Source organism: Tupaia chinensis, unplaced genomic scaffold (assembly GCF_000334495.1).
Source record: "Tupaia chinensis unplaced genomic scaffold, TupChi_1.0 Scaffold000549_1, whole genome shotgun sequence".
In the NCBI taxonomy this organism is placed as follows: Eukaryota; Metazoa; Chordata; class Mammalia; order Scandentia; family Tupaiidae; genus Tupaia; species Tupaia belangeri.
Genome location: NW_006160061.1, coordinates 5,912,753 through 5,919,869, shown reverse-complemented (window position 1 = coordinate 5,919,869; position 7,117 = coordinate 5,912,753). Strand labels below are relative to the sequence as shown.

Sequence of the window (7,117 nt, the reverse complement as noted above, 5' to 3'; positions counted from 1 at the left end):
GTCCTTCCCTCTCCTACCCTGTCTGCTGCCTGCGTTCCTAACAACAGTGGAATGAGAGACAGTGGGTCCCTGTCATTAGTCCTCATTCCGCCAGAGTCAGGAAGAACATTTGCTAAGCCTAATATCTGGCAGGATGGTCTTGGTTATAAATCTCTTGGTTGTGAAAAACAAAGTGGCTCAAATAATGAGAAAATGTATTAGCTCATGCCACGGGGAATTGAGCAACAGGGTGAATGTCAGGGCCGTATGACCCAGCCACTCAGCACTTGTATCAAGGACACGGGTTTTACCCACCTCTACTCCATGGACCAGCATGCTGGCTTCGTCCAGAGTCTGATTTTCCCCCAGGTTGCAGCATAGCTGCTGGCAGCATTTAGGAGCCACCTCCTTCCTCCCTCCTGTGCAGCAGGAGAAAAAGTGCTGCTTCTTCAAAACCCAGCAAGCCTCTCCTTGCATCCTTCCAGAACCAGTCATTGTTGGGAAGGTTGGGCTCACTCTGATGGGACTGAGGGCTGAGGTGGAGACAGAGTAAGAAACCTTCTCGTCCAGGAAGTGACATTTAAGATAAGAACTAAAGAGGCCATTGGGAAGAAGTCACCTTCTCTTGAATCAAAGGGGCTGTGTGTGGAGCAGAGGTCACCTGGATGAAACCAGGGGCTCTTCCAGAATGAGCTAGAGAGTGACAGATGTTGGGTGAACAACTCCTAAGGCCCATCACATGCTCTGATGGCTAGCCACTACAGGGCTGCAGGAAAAGATGATTTTATTTTTTAACATTTTATTATGGAAATTTTCAAATATATAAAAAGTGAACAAAGAGCCAGATGGTGGTACAGTGGTAAAGCAATGCTCCCCATATTCTGCGACGCTGACCCACATGGGAAGATTTTGGATTCAAGTCCAGAGACCCCCTGAGTACATTGGACATGTGCATGCCCATGATCCAGGGCTGGCTGAAGCTGGGGTGGATCATAGCATTAAGATCATATTGGGGTGCCTATTTCTCTGTCTCTTCCTCAGTGGAGAACTGCACACCAAAAAGTAAACAAACTGGGCTGGCAGGTGCTGCAGTGGCTAAGGCAGCTGAGAACACACTGGGTCCTGTGCATGCATGCCCAAAATCCTAAGAAGAGAATGCAAAAGAGACCGTAGTGTGACCATCCCCTCAACTGATTTCTTGTTGTTTTTAGCATACTCCTATTACTAGGAGTAATTCTTTATTCCTTAGTTGCTTACTTGCCAAGTAGTTGTAAAAGGATAATCAGTTTAAGGAAGTTTCAAATCAATCGTTGTCTTTTATTATCTTTAAAATGTCATATGAAGACCTTAGAAATTATCCAGCTTGTTACTGTAGCTGGAAAACTCTTAGATCTTACTCATCAGCCTGTTGAACTGTACCCTTCTCAGAGACATAGATACCATCCAAGAATTTTCTTATTTTTAACTGTCGTGGCTTGCTGTATCAAAGCAGCTGAATTTGAAACAAGTTCAATATCCTTGCCTTCAAGGATCAACTCATCTTTCTGGGCTTGAGATACTGAACAAGCAACACCTGGTCTCATTCGAACCTTCCGGATGTATTTTTCACCCAAGAAATTTCGGATTTCAACAAGAGACCCCTTCTCCTGAATAATGACGTTGATGGGGAAATGAGCGTACACAGACCTCATCTTGTAGCGGAAGCCCAATGTAACACTCTTGATCGTGTTCTGGACATGACTACAGATAGTGCGAACAGTCACCAGCTCCTTTCTGTTTCCCCACCATTTGTCAACCTGCAGCCTCTTCTTCTTCTTCCCAAGGAGGCTGGGCTCAACCTTGAAGTGGTTGAAGTCCCTCCGCAGGGTTCCTCGGGGGCCCTTCACGATGACGGTGCGTCCCTTCAGGGTGATGTCGACGTTCTGGGGAATGTCGACCGTCTGGTTGCTGAGAATGGTCTTCATCCTTGCAGGAGGCACAGCAAAGAGCCCCTCAATTGATTTCTCACTCCCTGCTTTATCCAGCGAGTACATGTGTCCTATAGCAATACTGAAAATAAATAAAAGAAGCAAACAAAACAATATAGTGCATCCCCATGTACACACATTATTAACTCAGGGCCTATCTTTTTCATCTTTTTTCCTACCCACTTTTCTCTCTAATTTATTACAAAGCAAATCCCAGATATCATATCATTCATTCCTAAATATTTCAGCACGTATCTTTCAAAACAAGAACTCTTTTTAAGAACAAACATATTATCATCTCACCTAAAAAATGAATTAAAAGGGGCAAGCAGATGCTATAATGGTTATGTTGCTTGACTGGCACATAGTCAACCGCAGTTTGAGTCCTGGACCCAATGGCTTAAATCTCCTGCCGGGCGCATGTGCGTGTGTGCCCAAAATCCCGAGAGGAGAATGGAGGAGAAGGAATTGCTGTGTGGCCATCTCCCCTGGGGGGAGGGTTTCTCACTTTCTATCTCTCTTTGCCTATCTGGCAAGCACACACACCCTATACCAAAAATCTCTCTAAGTAAATAAATAAGTAAGTAAAACAATTCCTCAACATCATCACATATCTTAGCATTCTAATTTCCAACTGTCATATACATGACAAATTTCTTCTGTACTTTATTTAAACATAAGTTCTTAGAGATCAGCCCCCTCCAACTTTCTCTTTCAAGATAAGGTAACAAGGTCCAAGGAGGTTAAATAACTTAGCCCAGGATCCTCAGATCTTACCTTCTTTATTGATGACTCTGTCCTGCCTCCCTTTGTGAGACAGGTGACTACAGAGTGGAAGGCCTCACGATGCGTTCATTCGCTTCGCCACTCTTGCCTGAGCACCGGCCGCCTGCAAGACCCTAATTCTGCAGCACTTGTTTGCACTCAGAGGAACTTCGCTTTGACGTGTGGGGTTTTGCCAATGACATTAGGCAAGTCTCCCCCACCCGTTGTCATGTGCCTGAAAGCCCATGAGAGTTACTCTTTCAAATCAGGGAATTGTCTTGGAAGGCCCCTTCACAGTACAGACGTGTCACTTGAGCAGACAGTGTTCTTTTGGGCTGCTCACTCAAAATGCTCTTCCTATTTGGGGAAAATACTAAAATACGTGGAGTCCGGGAGAAAGGGCTCCACCCTCTACTACGGAAATAAATTCTATAGAGCATCTTTTTCTCTCTCAAACTGTTACAGAGGGACACCAGAGCTGGTGCTCACAGTAAAATGCTGTAGCTCAGGACTGTCAGTCTTGGAGGAGTGACACAAAGGCCCAGAGCCAGTAGAAGATTATCCGCAGATGATTCGGTTAAGTCGAGTCCAGGCGAGCAGCACCAAGACCATGGTTCTTAGGACCCACCTCTGCCAGCCTGGCTGTGCTCACTTCCCACAGCAGCTGGGTCCCCTCCCCTCTGCCCATGCTGTTAGCTGCTGCCAGTCCTTGCAGTGTCATTTCTGCTTAACTTGCCTAGAGTCACTTCCTGCTCTTGTCAACCAACATTGATGACTACGGAGTCAGAGTGATCGCCTATCAACACATCGGCATACCAGGAGTTTCCAACATTGTTCTCACTGCCTTGTCAAATTCAATCGTTGCCACCTTTGGAGAAACGAGATGGAACACAGGGCAGTGATGTTTGCATGGACACTGCTGGGACATGTGTCACTCCAAGATGTTTGGGGACGAGGGATTACAGGGGAACCTGTGCCTCCTTTCCAGATGTACTGAGGGATGACCTTGAGGAATGGATCGGTGTTTCCTAAAGATGTGTGATGGTGCACAGCTCCATGTCCAGAAGGAGAAGACACCTGGTTCTCTAGAGCTCCAGATAGAGAAGCCTGTTCCTCCCATCCGAATTCATTCATGCTCTGCTGGATCAAAGGATGGATCCCCTTGGGCAGCGAGCAGTGGGCTGGTCTCTGAGAATTGACCTGGCTGTGAGGAATGGTGTTTGCTCCAGGGTCTGAGAGCACTGAGAGACTGTGCCTGCTACCCATTGGGGTCATGGGAATTGGGTAGCCTGGGCCCAGCTCCCATAGGAAGCAGCTCTATCATCCAGGCTGCTCTGCCAGCCCCTGGCATGACTGTCAGTCTGATCTTGGGTCTGCAGCTCAGGATCCAGACTCAAGTGCCATGTCCTGGTCCCCTCCCCTGTTTATGTCCACCTTGAAGCCCAGATGAAGCAATACCATGCACTTGCTGGGCAGAACACCCACAGTGTTCTGGTTTCACACAGGAAGTTGCTTAATGAAGTCCAAAATAATTTCCTGCAATGACCAGATTTCCTACACTGAGTCTGCGGTTTCCTGCCTCTCCCAGGCCTCTCATGCCTGAGCATCTCCCTGAGTTCAGGTGCCCCTCCCTCCCTCACCCTCATCTCCCTCCAGCCTCACTCTGTTGCCTCTGTCTCCCACTCTTTGCTCTGCAATGCTTATTTTCTCCCTAATCAAGGCCCTGTGTCCACTACTGTCTGCTTTGTGAAAATATTTTCACTTCCAAAGGATTTCTGTGGTGATTCGTGGCTCTACCCTGCTGAAGTGCCAGGACAGAGATTATGCCCATCTTTGGTCTTAATGCCATTTCTCCTGAATCCAGTGACGTTATGTGTGAATTGTGTCCCCTTAAAAAGACAGTGAAGGGACCAGCAGATGGTGTAATGGTTACGTCGCTGGATTCCCATGAAGTCAACCGTGGTTCGAGTCCCAGACCTGATTTCTTAAAACACCCTGGGCACATGTGCATGCATGCCCAGGATCCCTAGAGGAGAAAGGAAGAGAAGGGATTGCGGCATGGCCATCCCCCTTGGGGAATGATTTCTCACTTTCTATCTCTCCAAGTCTCTATGTCTGGTGAGCACACATGTCCTATAAAAAAAAATCTCTCAAAACACACACACACACACACACACACACACACACACACACACACACACAAAGATAATGAAGTCTTGGGCCAGCCTGTGACTTGGCAATTAAGGTGGCTAGATCACACATGGCTGACAGTGTGTTTCGGTTCCCAGACCCGGTGGCTTGAAAACCACACTGGGTGCACATACATGTGTGCCTATCCCAAATCCTGAGAGAAGTATGACGGAAATGGGATTTCAGCATGGCTACCTGTCTCCCCCACACACCGCCCCCCACTTCCAAGGGTGATTTCTTACTTTCCCTCTCTCTCTCCCTTTCTGTCTCCCTCCAGTGAGTACGCACACCCTATAGCAAACTAAAACAAGAAAAAGACGTTTAAGTCTTAATGCCAGGTACCTCAAAATTTCTTTTGGAAATAGGGTCATTACAGATGTAATCAGTTAAGGGGAAGTTGCCATGAAGCAGAGCCGGCCCCTTATCCTACCCTGCGTACTTACAAGACAGCCATGACAAGACGCAGAGCTATCTGGAGTGCGCTGAGAGATAGTAAAGGCAGAGCTGTGCAGCTGCAAGCCAAGGACTGCCAGGGACTGCCAGGGACCACCCCGGCTAGGAAGAGGCAGGGAAGGACCTCTGCCTGCAGGTTTCACAGACAGCACTGCCCTGCCAGAAACTTTGTTTTGATCTTTTGGCCTCCAGAACTAACAGACAATACATTTCCGCTGTTTTTAGCCTCATTTTGTGGTATGTTGTTATGGTGCCTCTGAAAACTGGAAAATGACATCAGGGACATCCCAGGGCTATCCTTCCTAGGACCTGTTCCACCACGAGCCATGAGCTTTACCAAGCTCCTCCTACCTGAAATCGTCCTGATGTTGGTTTTCTGTGAGGGAAGGGACTCTCTGGAGCTTGGATTCTGTGACTCCCCAATGTCCGAGGTGGTTTGCTCCCTTCTGCCATTTATCTGTCTCTGCTCCTGGGTGCTTGTCTGTGGCACCTGGGCCCCTCCTCACACACTAGATACACTGTTATCGCCGTGTGAACTGTTTGTGGCCCACCTTCCCTCATGAGGACAGGGCCCTGATTTGCTTACTGGCGCAATAGTAGGCACTCAATAGACCTTTGTTGAATGAACGAATAAATAAATAAATAACAAATAAATGAAGACCTTTCCACCCCTGCCCACATGGAAGAGCTACAGTTCCTCTGCTCTGACAGAAGGGGAATGGATGACAGAACTAGAAGCAGTGAATATGGTCATCAAGTAGCAGATAATGAAAAACAAGTAATATCCCATTGTCGGAAGAATCCAAGTGACAGACACAGTGAAGGCAAGGTGTGGCTTGGTTCTTTCCCGTCTTGTAGACTCCAGTTCTCTGCTGCGTGAGGGCCTCACAGCCTTGACTCTCAGTGTGACCCAGCTGGAATGACAGAGTCTACCCAGGTGGTCACCACTCAGCTCTCTGGCATGGGGTCCCCAAGGGCTATCTAGACCAGCACAACCAAGGGATCTGATGGTGTCAGGCTGAAATGGAGATGCTGAGCCAGGCCCCAGAGGAGCTGTACAACTCACGACTCCAAACTCATGTTTGGAGACAAAAGCGCTTTCCCTCAAACCCTGGACCTGAAGGCAGCAGACAGAATTCTAGCGTTTATGGAGCCCCTACAATTGCAGCATGGCTAGGATTTGTCCACAGAAACACACAACTTCATGGCAGAAATAGGCACCATGGAGTTGGGAAGATTTCGAGGGGGGGGGGATGCTATTAGAGTTCAGAGAAAGAAGACAACAACATGGGTGAAGGGAGATGTGGATGGATGACAAGGGACCTAGCGCTAGCCCTTGAAGAAAGAGGACACTTCATGGAGGGACAGTATGAGCAAAGTTGGGAACCAAGGCTCGGCATAGGGATATGTTTAGAAGATGGGTAGTCCCTGACCATGCATGGGCAGAGTACACAAGCCAACTAATAGTCTCAGGACAGAAAATGTCATGGTGGGTGGGCCTGCTCGCCCGGGAACAAATGTGTCCTGATGGCGAGAGAGATGCAGAAGGGTGGGCAACAGCAGCCTTTTTTTCTGGTTGGATAAATAACATCCTGATAGTTCGGTAATGGACACTTCAAATAAAATACAGTGACAGAGGTAATATAGCATCAGTCAAGTTATCATTAAAATAACAGAAGGCAGTTGTTGACAGCATTGGACCAGATATACAATTCCCCTGAGGAGCTGACATCATTGGTGGGCTGGTAAGGGGCCCCTCTCTT

General features: G+C 47.8%; 1 pseudogene; it reads right to left on the bottom strand.

Moving 5' to 3' along the window:
• Positions 1-1,275: 1,275 nt before the first annotated feature.
• On the bottom strand, positions 1,276-1,945 carry LOC106735862 (60S ribosomal protein L9 pseudogene; annotated as a pseudogene).
• Positions 1,946-7,117: the final 5,172 nt, after the last annotated feature.